The following is a 25,256-nucleotide window of genomic DNA, read 5'->3' on the forward strand; positions in this document are numbered from 1 at the left end:
TACTTCTTCTTTTTGAACTCACAGCTTCAACTCCCCCTTTTGAACATCGATTAATGCCATACCGATAGCTAAAGTGGCCTTCCAAGAACACTTCCTCCATATCCAGAATAATGAAATCTGCATGGAATATGAATTTCCCACCTTTACTAGAACATCCTCAATAATACCCCTAGGATGTTTGACTGAGCGATCCGGCATTTGAAGTGTCACAGTAGTTTGTTTCGCTTCCCCCAATTTTAGTTTTTGATAGAAAGATAGAGGCATTAGATTCAAACTTGCCCCTAAATCACAGAGTGCCTTCTCAAAAACCACATTCCCTATGGTACAAGGAGTGGTGAAACTACCCGAATCATTAAGCTTATGAGGTAGTTTCTTTTGGAGTATTGCGCTGCACTCCTCGGTAAGTGCCACTATCCCATAGTCCTTCAGTTTCCTTTTCTTCGACAAGGTTTCCTTCATAAACTTAACATAACTTGGCATTTGTTCAAGTGCCTCGGCAAAACGAATGTTGATGTGAAGCTTTCAAAAAAAATCTAAGGACTTGGAGATCTGCTTGTCAAGCATATTCTTTTGAAGCCTCTGCAGATAGGGAATCTTGATATGATGATGTGGCTGCTGCTTCTCAAGGTTCTCAGTAACCTTTGAACCACTCACTTCCTTCTCCTCATCAAAAACCTTTTCTTCATAAATCACTTTTTTCGTTGGTTCATCTATCACCTTTCCGCTTCTCAAATAGATTACATTGCACTACTCTTTAGGATTTATTTCAGTAGTGCTGGGTAAGTTCCCTTGGGCATGATTTGTCATTAATCTAGCAAATTGACCAATTTGAGTCTCCAAATTCTGAATAGACGACCTTGTCTCAGTCATAAATTAGTTCAGGACATCAGATTGAGCATCATCTTGCTTCACTTGAGGGGGAGGCTATGGTCTAACTGGATGCAAATAGTATGCCAGAGGAGGTTGCTGGAATGGTTGTTGGCTCTGCTCGAAAGTCTGTAGAACACCCTGATTATTTTTCCAAGAGAAATTAGGGTGATTCCTCCACCTTGGGTTGTAAGTGTTGGAGAAAGGGTTGTTGGCCTACCTATTAAAATCCCAACATATTCACTTGTTCCATAGGGATAGAATTATTCACCTTTGCTTCCATACAATGCTAAAATGTATGAGAACCTCCACACATTTTACACATCGTCTGCATCTGCATGGCTTAAGCTGAGATATTGTTTTTCTGCAACTGCTTGGTTAAGATGGTAGCTTGAGCAGTTAACGCTGTGATAACATCAAGTTCATGAATCCCAACTACTTTTTTGTTACTCATAGCTCACTCATTATTCCATTGACAGTTATTCATGGCCATTGCTTCCAACAACGTATATGCCTCATTAGCACTTTTACCCATGAAAGCTCCTCCTTTTGCGGCATTAATGACGGTGCACGTAGTAGTGGACAACCCATTATAGAAATTTTTGACCAACATCATCTTCTCAATGTCGTGATGGGGACACTTTCTCAAAAACTCTTTAAACCTCTCCCATGCATCATATAATGATTCCCCATCAGTCTAGAAGAAGTTATTGATCTCTCCTCTCAACCTTGTAGCCTTTGATGGAGGAAAGAATTTGGTGAGAAACTTTTGTGCAAGATCCTCCCAAGTAATAATAGAGTTGGCTTGCTGAGAGTTTAACCAAATCTTGGCTCTTTCCCTTAGTGAGAATGGGAACAACCTCAATCTAATAGCATCGTCACTCACCCCATTCATCTTAAATGTTGCACACAACTTTGGAAAGTTAACTATGTGCATGTTTGGGTCCTTTGTAGGTAATCAACCAAACTGAACAGTGGACTGGACCATTTGTAATATTGCTGGCTTGATCTCAAAATTGTTAGCGACAATTGTGGGGTGTCTGATGCATGAATGCACTCTCGTAATAGTTGGGAGTACATAATCTCTTAGATTTTTAGCCCCTTGATCCTTGGCTCGATCCTGAGCTTCTGCAGCCACTGCACCTTCAACATTGTTGGCGGCATTATATACTGTATTCCCTTGGTTTGTAGCCATCCTTGCCTTCTACCTCTTATTCTTATGATTCTGTCTACAGGTTCTATCAATCTCAGGAATCACCAGTAATATCACAAATGTTTTACCTCGTCGCATAAACAAAAACTACCCGATATATGAAAATTCAGACACAAACTAAGTTAGAATTTTAAAAAGAAAACAACCAAATTAGAATAGAAATGATTTATTTTAATATCAATAAAACAATCCCCGATAACGACACCAAAATCTTGTTGCAAAATTTCCAATGTCCAAGTATACACAAACGTAGGCAAGTAATAATAGAGTTAAGTAGAGTATCGTCCCACAAAGATTGTTTATTAATTACCAATAATTAATTTCCTTATTCTTTTTGGCTACTGAAATTTAGATTCAAGAATAGAAACAAGAATTGACAAAACTAACAATTAACAAATAACATAAGCAAATAAAAGCAAAACCAATTCAATGGATATTAAGCTAGGGTATATAATTTCATCATCTATCCACTTTATTATTTCATCAATACAATTTCTACTATTATTTTTCTTATTGCGATAGCAGATTTATTAAAGCAATCTATATTTTTATTAGGATATATAGATCTCTCAACATATATTTGAAATTTCTACATCTCTATGATAAATTCGAAACATAAGAGAAGCATTAAGAATAGAATTCCTAAAAGCTACACAAACCATATAGGTACTCTCATCCTATATCAAAATCTATGTTTATTCAAATATAGCATATTTAACTCTAAGCTCTCAAATTTTTAATTAAATTCATATGTAAAGCAAATAACGACGTCAAATTATTCACATTCATTAAGCACAAATTAAATATATCACAATGAATAAAAAGAAATCATAGAAATTGCATTAACTAATAATAAAGTGTTAAGAGTCTATATCAAAACCCTAGAAATTAACTTAGTTCATAATCATAGTATTAACATTCATTAAGTTAAAATAAAACATAATTAAGAGCGAAATAAGAAAGAAAAAATCTAAAGCAATTCAATCCTCTCCACTGAGCTTCCAACTGTCTTCTGCAAGTCTAGACTCTGAAAAACTAGGTTCTTCTAATGAAAATCGCATTAAAATACAAAACCCTACATTTTTCTCAAGTGAAATGACCAAAATGCCCGTCATTTGAAATATGCAGAAATTTCTTCGTCAAGACACCTAGCGCGGTCACGCCCAGCCTACTGCTGTCACGCCACTTACTCCAAATCACCAGTTTCGACAAATCTTTGTCTTTTTGTCAAAATTTCAACCCTTTTCGTCCCAAAGCATACTGACTCCTTCAAAACCTAAAAACAAACCAAAACAAACGTAAAATATAACAAAATAAACCTAATTGACCAAAACACTACCTAGAAAGATACACTAAAAGGAGTCTAAAACTCGTTTATCAAACTTACTATCCTTCTCACAATAGGTTTTGTAAATGGATATGCTAAGTTTTCACTTGTCTTAACATATGAGATTGATATGAGTCTATCTTGAATTAATTGTCGCACATATTCATGTCTTAGACTAATATGTCTAGACTTTCCATTATACACACTATGCTCTAGAAAGTGTGTATTGGCTATCACAATGTATTAAAGTTGTTGATACCATATCCGCGGTAAAAGGGATATCCAACATGAGATCCCTAAGCCACTCGACCTCTTTGTCGGTTGCTGCTAGAGCTATAAATTATGGTTCCGTGGTTGAGTGTGGTATACAAGTTTGCTTCTTGGAGCCCCATGAGATTGTACCTCCTCCAAGAGTAAACACCCAACCGGTGGTGGAGGGATTATCTCCCACTCCTGATAACCAACTAGTGTCGGAATATCCTTCAAGTATCCTTGGAAAGTTTTTATAGTGAAGACTATATTTTGTGGTACTCTTAAGATAATAAAGAATTCTCTCAATAGCCTTCCAATGCTTAATACGTGGATTGCTATTAAACCTACTAAGTTTACTAATCGCATATGCAATATCACTCTTGTGCAATGAGCGACATACAATAGGCTTCCGATTGTACTTGCATATTCCAATTGAGCCACCACTCTTCCCTCATTCTTTTTCAAACTTCTTGTTTGATTGAATGGTGTATTTTCCTCTTTGATTTTGAGATGACTGAATTTTTTAAGCACTTTCTCGACATAATGGGTTTGACTCAATACAAAACCCCTACCATTCCTTCTAACTTTGATACCTAGAATGGTATCCACCTTTCTAAGGTCCTTCATTGTAAAGTTAGAAGATATAAACCTCTTCATTTCCATTATTCCTCTCGTGTCATTACTCAAAATCAACATATCATCTACACATAGACACACTAATATGATATAGTCATCACAAGTCTTAGAGTATAAGTGTATGTCCACATTGTTGTGTCTAAATCCATTTGAAATAATGACTTTTTAAAACTTCTCATGCCATTGTTTTGGAGCTTGTTTCAAACCATATAAAGATTTAACAAGTCTACACACTTTATGTTCATTTCCTTGAAGAATAAAACCCTCTGGTTGTTCCATATAGACCTCCTCCTCAAGGTCCCCATTTAGGAATTATGTTTTGACATCCATTTGGTGAACATACAGGTATATATATATGATAAGGAAAATAACAATCTAATAGAAGTAGTTCTTGCTACCGGTGCATAAATGTCAAAATAATCTATTCCATCCTTTTGTATAAATTCTTTGGCTACTAATCTAGCCTTAAAGGTTTGTATGGCGCCATTGGTATGGTATTTCCTTCTAAATACCCATTTTTACCCAACCTCTCTTGATTTAATTATCACATGACATGTCCTCAAAGAACTCAACCTCTCTTGATTTAATTATCACATTAGACTCCAAGTCTAATAATCTACAAGCTTTGCTATTTTGGGCATAACCCACAAATGCACATCTTATAGCCCTTGGACCCAACTTGGTCCTTTTGAGATAGGTGTTCTTGCAATAAGCAAGACAGCCCCACACTTTAAGATACCCAATGTTTGGTTTCCTTCCTTTCCAAACTCATATGGAGAGATATTTTTTTTCTTCATGGGAATACAATTCAAAATATGACAAGAGGATAGCAAGGCTTCACCCCACAAACTAAAACTCAATTTAGAGTGTAAAAGCATAGCATTAATCATTTTAAGAAATGTTCTATTTTTCATTTCCGCTATACCATTTTGTTCTGGAGTATAAGTGGTTATACCTTCATGTATTATTATTATATGCTCTTCACAAAATAAGTTGAAATCATTTGAAAAAATACTCACCACCCATATTATTTCTAAGTACACACTTTAATTTTTCCTTTCTAATTGATTTTCAACTTCCACTTTATAAGCTTTAAACACAATAAATTCTTCATCCTTATACTTAAGAAAATATACATATGTGAACCTAGAGCAATCATCTATGAAAATAATAAAATATCTATTTCCACGTCTAGTTAACATTCCATTTAGTTCACATAGGTCACTATGTATCAAATCTAACAACTTAGAATTTCTTTTAGCACTTGGAAAATGTTTCTTTACCATCTTAGATTTAACACATATTTCACATTTATCATGCTCAACATTATCAAAATCAATCAATCCACATTTAATTGCTCTTTTAATTGTGTTAAATCATATATGTGCAACTCTAATAAACCACAAATTAATATAATTTGAGTCAAGCATATAACAAGAAGAAGTGGAAGCTTTACTGTTCACATTGTCAATAGAAGTACAAAGCTTAAACATGCCATCACATGCATAACTCTTTCCCACAAATACATTTCTTTTTGACAAAGTAAGATAGCCCGAATCTATCACAACCGTGATTCCCGATTTTCCAAGAAAATTACCACACACAAGGTTTCTATTCATTTCTAGCACATACAAAATATTAGTGAGTAGAGCCTTCTTGTCAGATGTGAAGAACGAATCTATAGTCCCATTTCCTTCAACCTTGGATCTTTCCTCACTGCCCATTTGTATCTCATCCCCTTCCTTTGAAGCTTCAAAGGTCTTCAATAGAGATCTATCATAGGTAACATGAATAGTGGCACAAGTATCATAACTAGATTTGTTCCTTGCCACTACTACGGTGTGTAACACCGCTTGATTCAAGAAAACTTCTCGAAGAAATCCATGAGAGACTTTGTGGAGATCACGCTGGGGGGCATAGCCTCTATAAAAGTTGATGCATTCACATACGTTAAACATTGTGACAGGGGTCGAAATTTTCGTCAATACCTCGAGCTCCTCCAACTGAGCTACGTATGATGACCGTCCCATGGCCATTTACGGTATGGGGAATAGATTTAATAGGCTAATTACCAATGGGACGAAATGGAGTCAAATATGCAGTGGTCGCAGTTGATTATTTTACAAAATGGACAGAAGACAAGCCACTAGCTACAATTACCTCAAAAAAGGTCCTAGACTATGTGTTAAAGAACATTGTATGTCGATTTGGTATTGCAAGAAAACTAGTTTCCCACAATGGAACTTAGTTCGACAGCGAGCTGTTTACACGACTTTGTGGAAATAATGGGATGATAAAAAGTGTTTCATCCATGGCACACCCATAGGAAAATGGGTAGGTCGAAGTCATAAACAAAACTCTAAAGAGTTCCATTAAAAAACGACTCGAAGAAGAAAATGGAAAATGGCCCGAATAAATACCACAATTCCTATGGGCATACAAAACAACAACTCGGACCTCGAAAAGGCATACACCTTTTTTGCTTGCTTATGGAAGCGAGGAATTGTGCCCATCGAGGGGGAAATATCAACATTGCGACGCAAGACCAATGACTAGAATACAATCATAGGCAACTTGAAGAGGCCTTAGACTTGCTCAAAGAAAAATGAGAAGATTCCCAGCTAAGGTATGCCTCATATTAGCAACACGCTACAAGTACTTTAACATGCGAGTTCGGGACATGAAATTTGAAGTTGGAGATTTGGCACTTATGCGAGTATTCTTGGCAACAAGCGACCCATCAGTAGGAGTACTCAGACCAAATTAGGAAGTGCCATATCTAATCGACTCAATCATTCGACCAGGCATCTACAAATTAGCTCAACTAAATAGAGAATTAATCCCCTGAGTTTGGAATATGTATTATCAATAAATTTTGGGGATTGATGTTTATTAGTTGTGACCAAGTGATGTAATTATTTGATTGATATTAATAAAATAATTTTTTTCCATTATTTAAAAAATATTCTTTAATTTTTTTCTCGCAACTCATTAACAAACACAACCTAAGATCACAATTTTAGGAGTTATAGGGGGCATATATGGTACATGATATAAGCATACCATGAGCTCGATAAAATAGAAACAAAAAATTTGAAAAATATTGCAAGGGAATAACCTCGCACACCTCACAAGCTGGGAAAAAATAACAATAATACATATCGAGTTTAAAAAACTTTAAGATTCCCAACTCGGAAAGGCTTAGGCATTGACCGAGTATGAGAAGAAACAAAAGTTTACAAACTCAAAATAAATAACCGAGCTAATTTCAAATTCATGTGTACTACAAATTTTTGTGTAAAGCAAATTTAAGTAGTCATGGTTGTTTTAATAGGCATATAATTTGAGCACAATTATACATACAAACTACATAAATAACAAGTGTAAAAATGTATAAAAAAACTCAACAATAAATGTATGAATTGAATAATTATAACAGTTGCAATAAATAATAAAAGCTCAAAAATTTTAGATCGTAAATTTGAGCATACTATTATAAAAGCAGTAACATATATGATCAAATACAAGTAAATGTTTAAAGTTTTGAGAAGATAATTGTCTTTGCTCGGCTAAAATAAAGCTACTTTAAAAAAGTAAAATAAAAGCTCAAAAAAATTCGAGCTTAAGATTGCCTCGGCCCTAGGGGCCTTAAATAATTACAACAAAAAAAAAAGGCCTTAGCCTTGATAAACTTAGAAAATAAAAAAGAAGATTTAAGCAAAACCCCCTTCGGAGTCTACCTCATCGTCTGACCTTAAACTAGCTGAGCTCCCAACTTCTCCAGGAAAGCCTTTTGTTTACTCCCTAAAAGGATGCATCAATTTCTGGGTTCATAGACCATATCCTATACATAGAGAGCTCTGTGGATTAATCTTTTTTTTGGCTTTAAACTCCTCAAGCATGTGAGTTTTTTCCTCATCCATAAGCTGGAACCCCATCTTCTTTTCCTCCTCGAGCTGAGCATTATGTTTATGAAGGCGCTCAAGCTTGGATTTTTGGCGGTGAAGCTTGGATTTTAAGCATTCAAGCTTAAACTCCAGGATGGTGGTTTTATCCAATGCCTCATCTCGAGCTCATTTCACTTTTGTCAATTCCTTCTTGAGAATATCCTTCGTGGCCTTGAGCGTATCCTCAGTTTTAGTTTGTGAAGCCTTGGCATCAAAGGCAAGTTTGTGACTAGATGCCACTTGAGCAACTAGTAAGTGAGATTGTCGGCACAGGCTAGGAAGTCCCTACAAGGTCGAGCATGTTAGCAGAAAGGGGTAAAACCAAAAGTATTAATAATAAAGAGAAGCATATTAAGGCCAAGGGTTTTTACTGTAGCTATCAACTCTTAACCCTTGTCCCCGATTGAGGTGGAATTATCGCCCTTCAGGAACTCCTAGTCTGAGCTCGAAAGTTTTTTGTAAACCCTACCAACTCGAGTCAGGAGATTAGACCCAAGGTCGGACCCAAAGGCACTTGCAGCATTATCCAGGGTAAACTCTTTCTCAAAGGTGGAGATGGAGAACTTATGAGCTGACAATTGGGAAGGAGGAGGAGTTTTGGGTTTGCTTGTGAATTTCTTGACCTTTTTGCCTTTATTCGAGGTGGGAGGAATTGTATATAGTGTCACTTGAGGGGTGGCTTGTGGAGTTGGCACCATTTTGAGATTTTTGGCTTTGGAGGATTTGCCAAAATGGTGTTGAGCTCAGTAGATTCTATTGAATCACTTGAAGAAAAAAAATGAAATAAAAATAAGTATATGATTACATACTTGTAAAAAATTTCATAAAGTAAAAGTAGGAACCTAACTGGACAAAAACGAATATGATGACAAGTCATTAGATGATATGTTGATGACTTGGAAGGGTTCTATCTGTTAAATTTGACCCTTCATCACGGAAAGTAGGAGATAGATTGGAAAACCGTGCTAGTCATTTGAGCCATATTGAGACCTTAGCCAATCCCATAGTTCATTAATACTATGCATTATTTGTCCTTCTGATAGAAAACTATCATCCTTATGAACTATATAGTCTACCCCGACTAGGTCATAAAGTTATGGTTAGGGTTGCTAAAGAACACTAGGATGTTTGGTTCTTGTTTAAGAAGAGTGGGAGACCATCCCAATTGACTCAAAGTAATTTTACCTCCTTCAGTTGAGCTCGAAGAGGCTTCATCATGAGCTTTGTTCCCCAAGTCAGACTGCTCAACTGGGGAGGAGGCAATGAAAATGGATGATCGAGAACCTGCTCTATGTTTCTTCCGAGTAGGTTTGGAGGAGCCTAGGATGGGGAAATCTTCCTAGTTGGTATATTTTTTGATCTCGTCAACGTCGGTGGTTTTTCCTTCATTGATAAGACCACATAGGCGAAGCTTGTCCTTATGGAGCAAATAGTTCAATGAGCGCTTACTGTAGGGGAGTTTGGCCATATAATCTCTCTTGTCTACCATGGCAGAGGTGGGCTCAGGGTTTTCAAAATTTGCTGCAATTGGAGGCAAGAAAATGAATTCCTAACTAAAGAAAAGAAAACTAAACTAAAAGGTCGAAACTAGAAGACATACTTACAAATTCTGTGAAAGGAATAGAATTTGGGTGGGTCGAGACCACTAGTTCAGAAAATTATGTTTTGAAATTTGGGGGATGAATGGGAATGTCTTCAAAGAGCTTCTTATCCTTAGGATAGCTCGAAAGGTAATAAAACCCATCATAGCCTTGTTTCCTAGATGGGTTTCTCTTTAAAAAAAAAACAAGTAAAAAATCTCGTGGGGTGATGGCTCCTGCCATTTCATCTCAAAGTTTAGTGACTTCAGTGCCACTAGAACCCAATACAAATTTTTCTAGAGTTGGAAGGGAGCGACCCAATCAGTAAAGCTCTTAAAGTATTGTTTTAAGGGAAGAAAGGCCCCGACTTTCATATGCTCATGGCTCCATGCTTTGAGCTTGTACTTTCGATCAGGCTTGTGTTCGCATGGTACATAACTGCTCCTCTCATCCTTATAAGGAGCTCAGCATACCAATTTGTTGGATATTTTGAGGCCATGGGAGGACAGGATGTCAGAGACATGCCTCATGTTTTGAACCGAACTTTCATAGTAGTCGGCCTAGAAAAATTTGAAGTTAGTGACTAGGAAAGAGGTATTTATTTTGGGACCAAAAAAGGGGTGGAGGTTCAAGGGAAGGTTGTGAAGCTCTGCTCAAAGAGCTTTCTATTATCTCGTAGGAAAGTTCGTTAGGTCGGAAGGCAAAAGAGACCGACAAAGAACGGTCTAGTGGTAAGGCTCGGGGAATGGAAATTAGCTCGCGATAAACCATGACCGTAGTCTTTTCCTCTTGCCCTATTGGATCTCGGTGATGAGGCGTCAGTAGAAGGCACTTAAGTCTTGTTGTTCCCTATGCTCCTTGGATTCTCAGATTAGTCTATGGTTGCGTGTAAATTAAGAATCAGATCGTGGAGATGGAGTTCGGTATGGGATGGTGTGGTCAAAGGACCCCCACAATTTCTTGTGAGAAGAGTAATGCGACATCTAACAATAAAGAAAAAGGTGAGGGCCATTTGCTTAAGGGTAAAAGATAAAAAGAAAAATGGAACGAGTTATCTCAAAAATTTGAGCTATTAGGAGCTCGAAATAATGAGATACATCTACTAATAGTAGGTGATTAATTTCCTTTTTGGGCTATCACTACTTTCTAGGAAAAGTTGCAAGTTACCCAAAAGTGGGATTTCATTGGTTTCTGTGAGAAAAAAGGGGAAACCTAATGCCGAAATACCCTATGTATCTTGTACTACACGAAACTTATAGCCCTATACCTATATACAAAAAGAAATTATGGGATGTTTTCCTCAAAATCAAAGCAAAATGTACTTTTCCTTAAGTTTTCAAGAGCACTTCATAATGCATATCAGAAAAAAAATGCACTAGTAGATGGAAAATATTTGACAAATAAAGAGGAAAAAAATTAATAAGAACTTACACGAAGGAAATTGATGATGGAATTGGAGTGATGAACACAAAAAATTGTAGAGGGAAACTCTTGGAAATTCTTTGTGAAAAGTGGATACTATCAGGGAAAGGTTGCTTCTCGCTTTTTCTTGTTTGGAAGAGAAAACATGCAAAAATACTGAAGGTGAATGGTAAGGGGGTTTTATAAAGGAATAAGAGAGGCCCCTACTGTAACGACCCAAATTTCCTAAAAAGGCTTAGGGCCTTGATTAGGGGGCCAGGATGGAAAATTTTGGAATTATGTGATTATATGATATTTATGTGTATCATTATGTGATTATGTGAGTTATATTATAATATGACTTGATATGCATGTTTAGGTGTATTAAACATGCATGTGGGCCCATTTCTGTTTAATTGGGTAATGTTCATAATTTGGCCTGTTATGGGTATATTTGGCATATGTGTGGTATGTGTGTGGTACTTCATTATTATTTGGTTGTGCTTGGGTTACTCAGCACGAGACAATCCTAGGAGGGAAGCCAGTGGGAAAGTCACAAAGGGATCCATACTTGATTTGGAGTGAGTCAAGGGGTATTAAGCACATTACCAGGATATTGGGTAATGGGAATAAATATTTGATGATAAATTGGGAGTTAGTGAGATGAGGGAGAAATTCTGGGAATTTTGAATATTTTACCCTGGAGGCGTTTTTGGGACCCCAAGCATTAGGATTTGCTTGAGGTTACTTAAGCATGAAGTAACCTGTCAGAATTATAAAAGAACGTTCTCTCTCCCTTCTGATCCCTTTTCGACACCAGTTCACATTTTCAAAGGAAGCTCGAGTTTTAGGACTCAGATTCGAGCAAGGATTGGGGCATAGTGATTCTAGGGAAGATTAGAAGCATATTAGCCAGAGGATTTAGTTGGGAAATGACTTAATCAGACGTAATCCAAGTTTTAAGTTCTAAGTTTTTAAGCTTTGATTGGATTTTATGTTTCGATGATTTTTTGGATGATTTGAGACTTGGGTTTTATTTGTTTTGGATAATTGGGATGTTTGGGAACTTTGATTTTGGGATTTGAATATGTTTGGATAGGTTTTTGGAAGGTTTTAAGTGGGAGAAAACGTAGAAAATGGTTGGTTTCGTGGTCAAGTCGCGACCTTGTTCTAGCAAGTCGCGACTGGGATGAACCAGGAGCCAAGGAGGCTCTACCTGGAGGGCACGCCGCAACCCAAGAGGGGCCAAGTCACGGCCCGCACCCTAAAGCCTAGGCAAATGCTCTCTGACTTAGGGGCAAGTCGCGAACCTCAGGGCCAAGTTGCGACTGGCTTACATTTTTGCCTAGTTTTGGTTTTAGCCGTGGGAACTTAATTATAGGGGCCTAGGATCAATCCTACTACCAAGTTGAGTATGATTCAATGTCTCAGAGGCTAGGTTTGGGTCTTGAAGTATTTATTTACTCATTTTGATGAGGTTTTATATTATGGTTGTGACTAGGTTATCGCTAGGGGCTTGGAAATAGGATCGTGCTTAAGGGTCGTTTATTTGTAATCTTGCTTGGACCAAAGGTAAGAAAACCACACCCAGTATGTGATGCATGCAATATATGTGATTATGGCATGGCATGAAGGTGCAATATGGAATTTGCTAGAGCTTAAGTCTCTATAATTGTGCATGATTATAATTATGCTTGTGATTATTGATTAAGCATGTTGAATTACTTATATCTGGATATTTGACATATGATATATGTTTCTTTGCACTACTTGATTGAGGAAGCACTGACTTATTAGACAGGAATAGGGAATGGTGTCAGTATTGATTGTGAAGTTGTGACTTATAAGTCAAGATCGACAATAGTACTGAGCACTGGTCGTATGGTATTGGCTTATGAGTCAAGAACGATATTAGCATGTTTAACGCAAGCTGAAATGATTAGATCTAATTAACATGAGCATTAAATGCTTGACCACCCCAAGGTCGAAGAAAACTAAAGCGCTTGTCTAGTCTAAAGGCTAGTTACGTAGAGATAGACTTATTTTATGATTACCTGCTAGTGAATATATAAATGTGTTATTTGTATGCTGAAGTTGGAGGCATGGTATGTATGTTGGAAGAGCATGGATTATGATTGATGTATGAAAGCCAAGGGCATGTTTTTAGCACTGCAGTGGGTTGTGAATGTAGTGTGGTAAGACTGTTCCCATGGGGAAGGCTTTTGAATTTGTTCATCATGTTTAATGGGTCAAGTTATTGACTGTAGATTTAATCAGAGGTTATGTATCCAAGGCAAATAATGAGACCTGGTGGTGGTTATACCGAGGCTAGGAATTACATCCAGGGTTTGAGTTCTTCACCTGCCCCTCAGAATTTCCAGCAGGTGTTTACAGATATGCAGTTAAGATTGCAGAAGCAAGAGGAAGAGATTAGGTTTTTGAAACAACAACACGTTTTGTCAGGGAACACCTCTTCCTTTGTTATGCCAGGAGTGACACCATTGGCTCAGCCTAGGGTTGAGAGCATGTGGGAATTTATTTGTGGAAGATTCCAGGAATATTACCCTTCAGTTTTTGAGGGAGGCCTCGATCCATTCAGAGTTGAGCAATGGATGGGCATGATCAATTCGATTCTCGACAACATGGGGGTGGTAGGTCATGATAGGGTGATCTGTGCTACATATGTATTGCGGGATGATGCCCAGACATGGTGGGAAGTAGTATCCCAGACACGAGTACAACTTTGATGGACTGGAAAGAATTTAGGCACATATTTAATGAAAGATATTATTGTGATGCAACCAAGACTGTTAAGATGAATAACTTTCTGAACCTAGCTCAAGGAAATACAATGATAACAGAGTATGTTAACAGATTCGATGGGTTGGTGAAGTTTTCTTTTGATATGGTACCCACGGATGTAGCTCGAAAGGAGCGAATTATCCAGGGATTGAATCCCAGAGTAGCTTAGGGCATTAGAGTCACCCTAGTGCATGAAATCTCTACCTACGCTCAGGTGGTAGGAAAGGCTCTTGCTGTTGAGAGCATAAGAAATCAGATTGAGAAAGAGAGTGTTGAAGAGCGTAGAGCTCAAGTAGTGACACCTTCGTTTATTGGATCGAGCAAGAACAAGAATTGGAAACTTTACCCAAAATGCGCTCGGTGCAAGAGGCATCCTCTGAAGGGATGCCGAGCAAAGACATGTTTCTTTTGTGGAAGGATTGGGCATCTCAAGAAGATTTCCCAATGTGAAGGAAGGATGAGAAAAAAAGGGGTGGACAGCTCGACTCCAGCTCGAGTATTTGCTTCGATGCAGTCAGAGACTGATTCTAAGACTAAGACTGAGGCTGGTTCCTCAGTGGTGGCAGGTCAGCTTTCTATTTATGAGTTTTGTATTGTGTTGGATGGTTTTGGTACCATGTTGTTCTTTGCTTGTTGCATCTAGAGAGGTATAGATTTGATATGCAGATTACATGGTTATGTTGTGATAAGAATATGATACTCTATTGGTAATTTTAAAAGATGAGTTGGATTATTGTGGAGAGAGGATTCATCAGTTGATTCGATAGGGTTGGTTATGACTGACTTTGATATGATCCTGGATATGGATTGGTTAACCAAGTGTGGGGCAATGTTAGATTGCAAGGAAAGGATATTAATCCTTGAGTTTGAGGGTGAGAAACCCTTGTATGTGTTGGCACTGTGCATGGATTTTGTATGTTTATGACATTTGTATTTAGAGCTAGAGATCTATTGCAGGAGGATGCATAGAACTCCTAGCTAGTGTGGGGGATACCACTTAGGTTGTGCCAGTGGGATCAGGATAGACTAGATTAGTCTGTGAGTTTCTGGATGGATTTCCAAAGGGATTTGTCAAGATTATCTCTAACCATAGAGATAGAATGGTAATTGGATTGGTGCCAAGGACGAAACCAAGTCTAGGGCACTGTATTGAACAGTTTCAGCAGAGTTGTAGGAACCAGAGGTTCAGTTATTGGTAAGGTGGTATTCTTTAAGGTGGATCTATGATCTGGTTATTACCAGCTAAAGATCAAGTAGAAGGATAAGCAGAAAACTGCATTTTATATCAAATAAGAGCACTAGGGGTGCTGAGTTATATTTTGAGGATTTGATTAATGCCAAGTTGTTTTGATGAATCAGATGAACAGAGTATTCAAAGATTATCTGAATTGATTTGTGATCGTCATGATCAACGGTATGGTGGTATACTCTCAGTTGGGGATTTGCCGAGGTCAAGGAACGCCTTAGAGGTTAGGAGTTTCCTTGGACGGGCAGGATATTACAAGTGCTTCATGGAAGAGTTCTAAGTCTTCTTACAGATCAGAACCAGTTTGTAGATTGTTATAACACCTCATTGATAGGAAAAGATGATTGCCTATGCATCATGTTATTTGAAGGATATGACTAGAACTAGAGCAGAGTTACTGGTGGGCCAAGTGGCCAACATTATGTTTGAGTTTACAATTTCAAAGAGGATTAAAGGAAAACAATTAAGTGAACCCATAAATGGGAAGAATTGAGGGGAATGCCTTAGCTGGATTAGCTAAGGATTATGCAGTGTCAAGTATGAATTTATTGTGGTATAGGAATCAGACTTGGGATTCGATGGACACTAGGATTAAACGAGGGATTTTGGATGAATCTCATATTACCTCTTATTTTCTTCATCCAGGCATCATGAAAGATGTATTAGGATCTGAAAGCTTTATCGTGGTGGCCTAGGATTGAGAGGGATGTAACAGAATGCATGACAAAGTTCTTAACCTGTTAGCAAGTCAAAATAGAGTATCAGAAACCAATATGGCCATTACAGCCTTTGTGTATTCCATATTGGAAGTAAGGAAACATCGTGATAGGTTTCGCGGTAGGGCTGCCCAAGATAGTGGGTTGGCATGAATTGGTTCGGGTCATTATGGACCAGTATACAAAGTCAGCTCACTTCTACCAGTAAGGACAAGTAACACAGTTTATCAGTATGCAGATCTCTATGTGAGAGAGATATTACGCCTTCATGGAATTCGAGGTCTATCTTATTAGATAAGCACCCTGTTTTTACTTCTAAGTCTTAGGGGAGGTTGTAGAAGGCGATGAGTATATAGTTGGATTTTAGTACAGTTTATTATCCTCAGACTGATGGTAAATCAGAGAGAGAGAGAGAGAGTTATCCAGTTATTGGAGGGGCACCTTATGAGATAATATATGGTAGAGAATGTATATCGCCCATTTACTGGGATGAGATGGATGAGATATTATATCTAGATCCTGAGGTAGTTCAGGGGATCATTGAGGCTACTGAAAAGATTATAGCTTGGATTCTCGCTTCTCAAAGTAAATGGGGAAGTTATGTTGATCTGAAATGCAGGAACATGGAATTCCAAGTGGAAGATTATATCTTCCTTAGAAGATCACCATGGAAAGGGGTGAGGAAATTAGGGCCGGTTGAACCCTAGATTAGTAGGACTATTGGAAATCCTGGATAGGATCAGTCAGGTTGCATTTGGATTGGCCTTAGTCTTGGCACTGTCAGCCGTATACAGTGTATTCATATTTCCATGTTTAGGAAACATGTGTTAGATGAGACTCGTGTGTTGAGTTATGAGAATCTGGAATTAGACGTTAAGTTATCCTGTAAGGGTAGCCAGCTCATATATGAGACAGAAAGAACAAGGTTCTAAGGAACAAAGTTGTACCTTGAGTTATGGTATGATTCAGAAACAGTTGGGTCAAGGGAGCGACCTAGAAACTGGAATCAGATATGCGAGATTGATATTCTGGGCTACTCAGATAAAATTTCGAGGACGAAATTTCTGTAAGGAGGGGATAGTTGTAACGACCAAAATTTCCTAATAAGGCTTAGGACCTTGATTAGGGGGCCAGGATGGAAAATTTTGGAATTATGTGATTAAATGATATTTATGTGTATCATTATGTGATTATGTGAGTTATATTATAATATGACTTGATGTGCATGTTTAGGTGTATTAAATATGCATGTGGGCCCATTTCTGTTTAATTGGGTCATTTTCATAATTTGGCCCGTTATGGGTATATTTGGCATATATGTGGTAAGTGTGTGGTACTTTATTATTATTTGGTTATGCTTGGGTTACTTAGCATGGGACAATCCTAGGAGGCAAGCCAGTGGGAAAGTCACAATGGGATCCATACTTGACTCAGAGTGAGTCAAGGGGTATTTAGCACATTACCAGGATATTGGGTAATGGGAATAAATATTTGATGATAAATTGAGAGTTAGTGAGATCAGGGGAAATTCTGGGAATATTTACTATTTTACCCCGGATGCGTTTTTGGGACCCCGAGAATTAGGATTTGTTTGAGGTTACTTAAGCTTGAAGTAACCTGTCAGAATTATAAAAGAACGTTCTCTCTCCCTCTCGTTCCCTTTTCGACACCCGTTCGCACTTTTGAAGGAAACTCAAGTTTTAAGACTCGAATTCAACCAAGGATTGAGGAATACCAATTCTAGGGAAGATTAGAAGCTTATTAGCTGGAGGATTTAGTTGGGAAACGACTTAATTAGAGGTAATCCAAGTTTTAAGTTCTAAGTTTTTAAAGTTTTTAAGCTTTGATTGGATTTTATGTTTTGATGAGATTTTGGGTTGTCTGAGACTTGGGTTTTATTGGTTTTGGATAATTGGGATGTTTGGGAACTTTGATTTTGGGATTTGGATATGTTAGGATAGGGTTTTGGAAGGTTTTAAGTGGGAGAAACCATAGAAAATGGTTGGTTTCGTGGTTAAGTCGCGACCTTGTTCTAGCAAGTCGCGACTGGGATGAACCAGGAGCCAAGGAGGCTCTGCCTTGGGGGGGGGGGGGGGGGGGGGCGTCGCGACCCAAGAGGGGCCAAGTCGCAACCTGCACCTTGAAGCCCAGGCAAATGCTCTCTAACTTAGGGGCAAGTTGCGACCCTCAAGGCCAAGTCACGATTAGCTTGTGCATTTTTGCCCAGATTTGGTTTTAGTCATGGGAACTTAATTCTAAGGGTCTGGGATCGATCCTACTTCCCGGTTGAGTAGGATTCGACATATCGGAGGCTAGGTTTGAGTCTGGAAGTATTTATTTACTCATTTTGATGATGTTTTATATTATGGTTGTGAATTGGTTATCGTTAGGGGCTTGGAAACAGAATCGTGCTTGATGGTCGTTTATTGGTAACCTTGCTTGGACCAAAGGTAAGAAAATTGCACCCAGTATGTGATGCATGCAATATATGTGATTATGGCATGGCATGAAGGTGAAATATGGAATTTTCCAAAGCTTGAGTTTCTGTAATTGTGCATGATTATAATTATGCTTGTGATTATTGATTAAGCATGCAGAATGCCTTATATCTGGATATTTGACATATGATATATGTTTTTTTGCATTACCTGATTGAGGAAGCACTGACTTATTAATCAGGGAATGACAATGGTGTCAATATTGATTGTGAAGTTGTGACTTATCAGTCAAGATCGACAGTAGTACTGAGCACTGGTCGTATGGTATTGGTTTATGAGTCAAGAATGATATTAGCGTGTTTAACGCATGCCGAAATGATTAGATCTAATCAACATGAGCATTAAATGCTTGACCAACCCCAAGGTCAAAGAAAACTAAAGTGCTTGTCTAGTATAAAGGCTAGTTATGTAGAGTCAGGACCAAAACGCTCAGGTGACTGAAACATCACATGGCTTAGGGAGTGGATCCCCAGAGATAGACTTATTAGTCATCTATTCAGAGAGAGACTTATTAGTCATCTATCCAGAGAGTGACTTATTAGTCATCTATTCAGAGAGTGACTTATTAGTCATCTATTCAGAGAGTGACTTATTAGTCATCTATTCAGAGAGAGGCTTATTATTCGTCTACCTCAGAGATAGACTTATTAGTCATCTACCTCAGAGAGTAGGACTCCACAATGATTCATCTATTCTTGCATGCATGCATGAATAGAGTTATTACTACTAGGCATGCATATTATGATTTGATGACATGTTATTATCTACTTATAAGCATGTGTTTGAGTTTTCTTGTTGAGCTTCGGCTCATGGGTGCTATGTGGTGCAGGTAAAGGCAAAAGAAAGCTGGACCATCCTTGAGTTGGAAAGCTTAGGTGACGATGTGTACATATGCAGCTGCTCGACCACCACGGCCAAGGGTGTAAAGAGGAACTAGGGTTAAAACCTATTTTGTCGCTTAGGTCGGCTGTTTGTAAATATTTTATTGTAATTAACCTTTAAATACATTTTGGGATTCCAATGTATACAGTAAACGTTTTAGTGAAACGCTGTATCTTTAACCAAAATTTTTAACCCTAAACAGTTAATCACACTTAGTTACACGATTATAGCCAAATGACTCGGTGAGCGAGTTTAGCACTGTTTAAAATGCACAACGTAATGGTTCCTGGGTAGTAGGGTGTTACACCTACCATAGGATTAAGGGTGCTTTTGAGTCTATGGATAAAAATTGATCTCTAAATGGCAGTAATAAGAAAGGCGAAAGGACGTGGGCAGTATGGCAGTGCTCGAGTACTAGGATTTCCCACTCACAATTAGACATGTGTACACACTCGAGTGTGGTAGGTGGGCACGTTTCCCCATTAAAGAAGTTTAAAAGTTTCTCTATCAGAGATCGAACAGATGCTTTTGAGGGAAAAATGTTATACCCTAATTTCGAGACGAACAAATGATCTTGAAATGTAAGCTCGAGAAATAGTTTAATGAACTCAAATGCATATAAAAATTAGTAACAATATTTCTAATATGTAGTAATAAACCATTTTTGCTTGAAATGGAGGATTAGCTCGCAAGGTCCAAATATGCACTGGCTTGAAAGCGTGTTTTCAAGACGTTAGGAAGCAAAGATTGAGGGAATAAGGCCTATTTTTTAGGAGTTGGTTTAGATATCAATATAGTTAAACCGATTCTTTTATAATTAAAACTATTTCAAATTTGAATGTAGATTTTTATGTAACTTTCTCCTAAAATTGTGGGGAAGAGCATCTAAACCTAGTCTATAAATACATGGGATTAATTATTCGTATTTTTCACACACAATTCTTGTATTCAAAATCTGGGAAATTTCTTTCTTAAGCTTTAATTCATATCAATCAATAAAAGTGACTCGTGGACTAGGTAGAGCTTACTACTGGACCATGTAAAACATCTATGTTCATCTTTTTCTTTAAATCATTTTACTGCTTAATTTCTCTTATTTTGGTTGACAAAAAATTGCATCAATAAACCCCAAGAAGTCTATTGGTGTAGTTCTGAAGTCTAATGGAAAAAAAAATTAAGAATCAAAATTGCAAGCTGAATGCAAATTCAACCGTAACAACAATCCTCAAAACTACAATTAGAATTGGAACCCTGCAAGGTACCAAATGGCTTTGTGGCAGAGCATTAAGCAATGACAGCAGCTTGATGAGGGTTTGCTCTCTAAGGACTGGTTAAGGCCTTTAAAGAATGACTCTATTCAATTTATATGCTAAAAAACTGTAATAGGCCAGATCATATGGCACGCAAGTGTCGAAACAGGCCAAGAACTGCCCCGCCCCAAGTTAACATGATTGAAAAGCCATTTACAACTATGATTTATGAGATCAACCTTGTTGGTGGATCAAATGGGTGGTGAGTAGACATTGGCACTTCTCTCCATGTCTTCTATGATCGTGCTATGTTGAAAACATATATTGTTGCTGAGGATAAAAAAGTGTTGTTGGGAGACTCTCACACCACTATTGTTGCTGGAATTGGAAAAGTGAAACTAAGTTTACCTCTGGAAAGGCTTTGATATTGAAAGATGTAACGCATACTCCATAGATGAGAAAAAATCTAGTTTCAGATTTTCTGCTTAATAAGGCTAGGTCTACTCAAACTATTGGGGCTGATTTGTACACCATCACTAAGAATGGTATTTTTTTTCGGGAAAGGGCTATGTTACTGATGGCATGTTTAAGTTGAACGTTGAATTTAATAAAGTGTCTACTTCTGCTTATATGTTGTGTGATTTTAATATTTGGCATGCTAGGTTTTTTCATGTTAATATGCTTATTATTAAGAACATGAGTAGCTTAGATTTAATTCCTAAAATGTCATTAAATGATTTTGAAAAATGTAATTTTTATAGCCAAGCAAAAATAACTAAGACCCCACATAAATCTATTTTTAGAGAAAATCGAGCCTTTAGATTTAATTCATTATGATATATGTGAACTTGATGGGGTATTGACTAGAAATGGTAAATGCTACTTTATTACATTTATTGATGACTGCTTTTATTTTACCTATGTCTATCTTATGAAAAAAAAAAAGTGATGCACTTGACATGTTCAAATTATTCATGACTAAAATTGAGAATCAATTCAATAAGAAATTTAAAAGATTTCATAGTAATAGAGGAAATGAATATGATTCAAGCATATTTATTGAGTTTTATAATTCACATGGAATTGTTCACGAAAAGACTGCACCATATTCACCAGAAATGAATGGTAAATCTGAAAGAAAAAGATAGGACCTTTACTGAATATGTTGTTGCTATTTTATTGCATTCTAGTGCAGCTTCTCATTGGTGGGGTGAAATTTTGTTAACTGTCTGCTATGTCTTGTATCGAGTTCCTAAGTCTAAGAGCAAAGTATCACCATATGAGATTTTGAAAAATAGGCAACCTAACTTGTCTTATTTTAGAACCTGGGGTTGTTTCACTTATGTTCGTATTCCTGATTCTAAGAGAATTAAGCTATCAAGTAGAGCCTATAAATGTGTATTTATCGGTTGTGCAATTAATAGTAAAGCATTATATGATCAAAATGCGCAAGTTATTGTGGAATCAAATGATTGTGATTTTTATGAAAATAGGTTCACGTTTAAATTGTTAAATAGTGGGGACATTCCTATGATTATGAGTATTGAGCATGTTGAGCATAGATAATCAGAACCTAGGAAAAGTAAAAGAGATAGAGTTGCTAAAGATTATGGTTCTGATTTTTGTTCTTATACCTTAGAGGAGGATCTTGCTAACCTTCAAAAATCTTTGTCTGTTCTAGATGTTGACATTTGGCAATAAGCCATCAATGATGAAATTGACTCTCTTGAGTCTAATAAAACTTGGTATTTAGTTGATTTACCCCCTGGTCACAAACCTATAGGTTGTAAGTGGATTCTGAAAAAAGAAATTGAAACCTGATGGTACTGTTGACAAGTACAAGGCTCGCTTAGTAGCCAAGGGTTTTAGGCAAAGAGAGAATGTAGATATCTTTGACACTTTTCCATCTATCACTAGAATAACATCCATTAGAGTCTTGATTTTACTAGTTGCAATTTATGATTTAGTAGTGCACTAAATGGATGTTAAGACTACATTGGAGATTTACATGGATCACCCTGAAATTTTTTTTTTGATCCTTGGTCAGGAACATAAGGTTTGCAAATTAGATAAGTCTCTGTATGGTCTTAAGTAGGCACCTAAGCAGTGGCATGAGAAATTTGGTGATTTAGTTATCTCACATGGTTTTTAAGGGATTGAAAGTGACAAATGTATTTATTATAAATCTGAGAATAACATTTGCACTATTATATGTTTATATGTGGAGGACTGCTTATTTTTGGTTTGAATATTCATGTTGTGAATATTGTGAAGTCTCTGTTGTGTGCCAACTTTGATATGAAAGACCTCAGAGAAGTGAGTGTAATCATTGGTGTAAAGATTACTAGGTCTGAAGAGGGAATTTCTCTGGATCAATCTCATTACATTGAGAAGATTCTAAAGAGATACAATTACTTTGATTGTAAACATGTTTGCATGCCATATGATCCACGTGTAAAACTATTTAAGAAACTAGCGGCAATATTAAATAATCTGAGTATGCGAGCATCATTGACAACCTTCGGTATGCCACTGATTGTATTACATCTGACATTGCCTGTAGTGGGATTACTGTGCAGGTTTACTAGTAGACCTAGTATAGAGCGTTAGCATGCTATTGAAAGGGTCATGAGATACCTTAAAAGAACCATGAAACCTTGGTGTTGACCAGTGTTTTAGTCAACGACACTGAGTCAAATTAAACGAGAGTTAAGAATGTAAAGATCTGAATTCAAGTAAACGACACAAAAGAATTTATAGTGGTTCAACCCCAAGAGTTGGTAATGACCTACGTCCACTTGCACTTTTATTAATCAAGAATATCTCAGACTCAAGACCAGAAGAACAAGATTCAACCGAGTTTCCTAAGCCTTAGAGAGAATACAATTGATAGAGATTTTGTATGTAAAATGCGCATTAAAAAATAATGACTGTGAGATATCTCTATTTATAGAGTCTTTTAGTGGCCCATGGGCCTTACAAACATGAAATGGGCCCTACGCATATTGTGGGTTTGTTACAACTGAATATGTAATAAAATATTACATTAAAATAACAATTACATAAATATCCCATGAGATTTGGGTCATTCTGGTCGAGCGAGCTATCCTTCAACCAGGTCTTCTTGAAGCATTGCATTATCAGTCATTTTTATCTGCCACATCATGATGTCCAACTTTTGGTTAAACACGTGGATTGCATTATCAGAAGTTTCCAATTGTCCTTGAAAAATACAGTGATGCAGAATGGAACACTATGTCAGATGACTCCAAAGCAACAAGTTGCTATATTTTTAGTATATTTGGTGGATTTGTTTCATGGAAATCAAAGAAACAGACTATTTTAGCTGAATCTACCATGGTGTCTGAAATGATAGCATTAACTATTACTAATGAAGAAGAAGGTTGGTTGAGAAGTTTGCTAGCTGAGATCCCTTTATGGGAAAGACTGATACTAGCTATGTTGATTCACTGCGATAGTACCACGACTATTGCAAAAATTGATAGCCATTATTACAACAGTAAGAGACGACAGATACGTCGTAAGCACAACACTGTTAGAGAGTTCCTCTCAATAGGAGCTTTTGGAGTGGATCTTGTACGCATTGATGTTAATTTAACATATCCATTGACAAAAGGATTAGCTATAGAGAAAGCCCCTGAAACTTCGAAAGGAATGAGACTATATTGCCCTTAGAATGATGAGTCACTCATAAAGGTAATCCAACCTAAAGGCTGGATATCCCAAGAATTAGGTTCAATGGGTAATAACAACTTGTGAAGTGATATGAGTTAAATCATGATATTTTCTTTTAATAAATAGAAGCATGAAGTCTTGAAGCGATAAAAGGATGAGTTATTAGAAACTCTAAATGAGATCTATACTCTATGTGGAGTGGAGTACCTAGCTACAGAAGTACTTTTTATAGACTCAACTATGTGAATGTAGAAGTGGGGCCACTTTTTATAAAATTTTGGGCAAAATTTCTAAAGCATTCACTATACTGGGATAGACGTACATGACCATTAATGCATGAGCTTTAGAATACACCATGGAAAGGTTGTGTGTGGTTTGATGCCAGAGATAGAGTTCAAGACTTCGTATCACTCTAGTGTAGTTTGAATCGTTCTCACTGTGAAGAGGTCCAGGTCGAAAGATACATTTGTTTATGCACAATCTTACAGATTATGATGTTGCTTGAGAAAATATTTTTTAAAAAATTTCAAATGGGGATTGTTGGTACTTTTGTCCTTTATGAATTATTTAAAAATAATATTAAAAATAGAAAAGTGTCTTTTGTGTGTTAAAAGAGAAAAATTCCCACATGGATTTGGAACACTCTTTTAAGGGTGTATATCTAGTGGGAGCTCTACCCTTGGGGATGTGCCACAATGGTTACCTAGTTTTGTGTGCATGGGTGAGGAGATACAAACTTCACCATCACACATGCGCGTGCACTGCCCTCGACCGAGCCAAGCTAAGATAGTTGGTTGGTGTGGTGTGACACTTATAATTTTTGTTGAAAAATGTTTTAATACAATAAATATAGTATTTATTTATTTATTAATTAACTTATTGAAAGAAACCATTTTTTTATTAAGATCAGTCAAACGAGAGAATGAGTCATTCCTACTCTCTC

At 37.1% G+C, this 25,256-nt stretch overlaps 1 non-coding gene across 1 annotated transcript; it reads left to right on the plus strand.

The window, feature by feature from the left end:
* The first annotated feature begins 1,490 nt into the window (after positions 1-1,490).
* On the plus strand, positions 1,491-1,597 carry LOC133813510 (small nucleolar RNA R71). Its single transcript, XR_009884519.1, has one exon. It is a non-coding gene; the product is annotated as a small nucleolar RNA R71 (small nucleolar RNA).
* Positions 1,598-25,256: the final 23,659 nt, after the last annotated feature.

The sequence above is a fragment of the Humulus lupulus genome, chromosome 1, assembly GCF_963169125.1.
Source record: "Humulus lupulus chromosome 1, drHumLupu1.1, whole genome shotgun sequence".
In the NCBI taxonomy this organism is placed as follows: domain Eukaryota; kingdom Viridiplantae; phylum Streptophyta; class Magnoliopsida; order Rosales; family Cannabaceae; genus Humulus; species Humulus lupulus.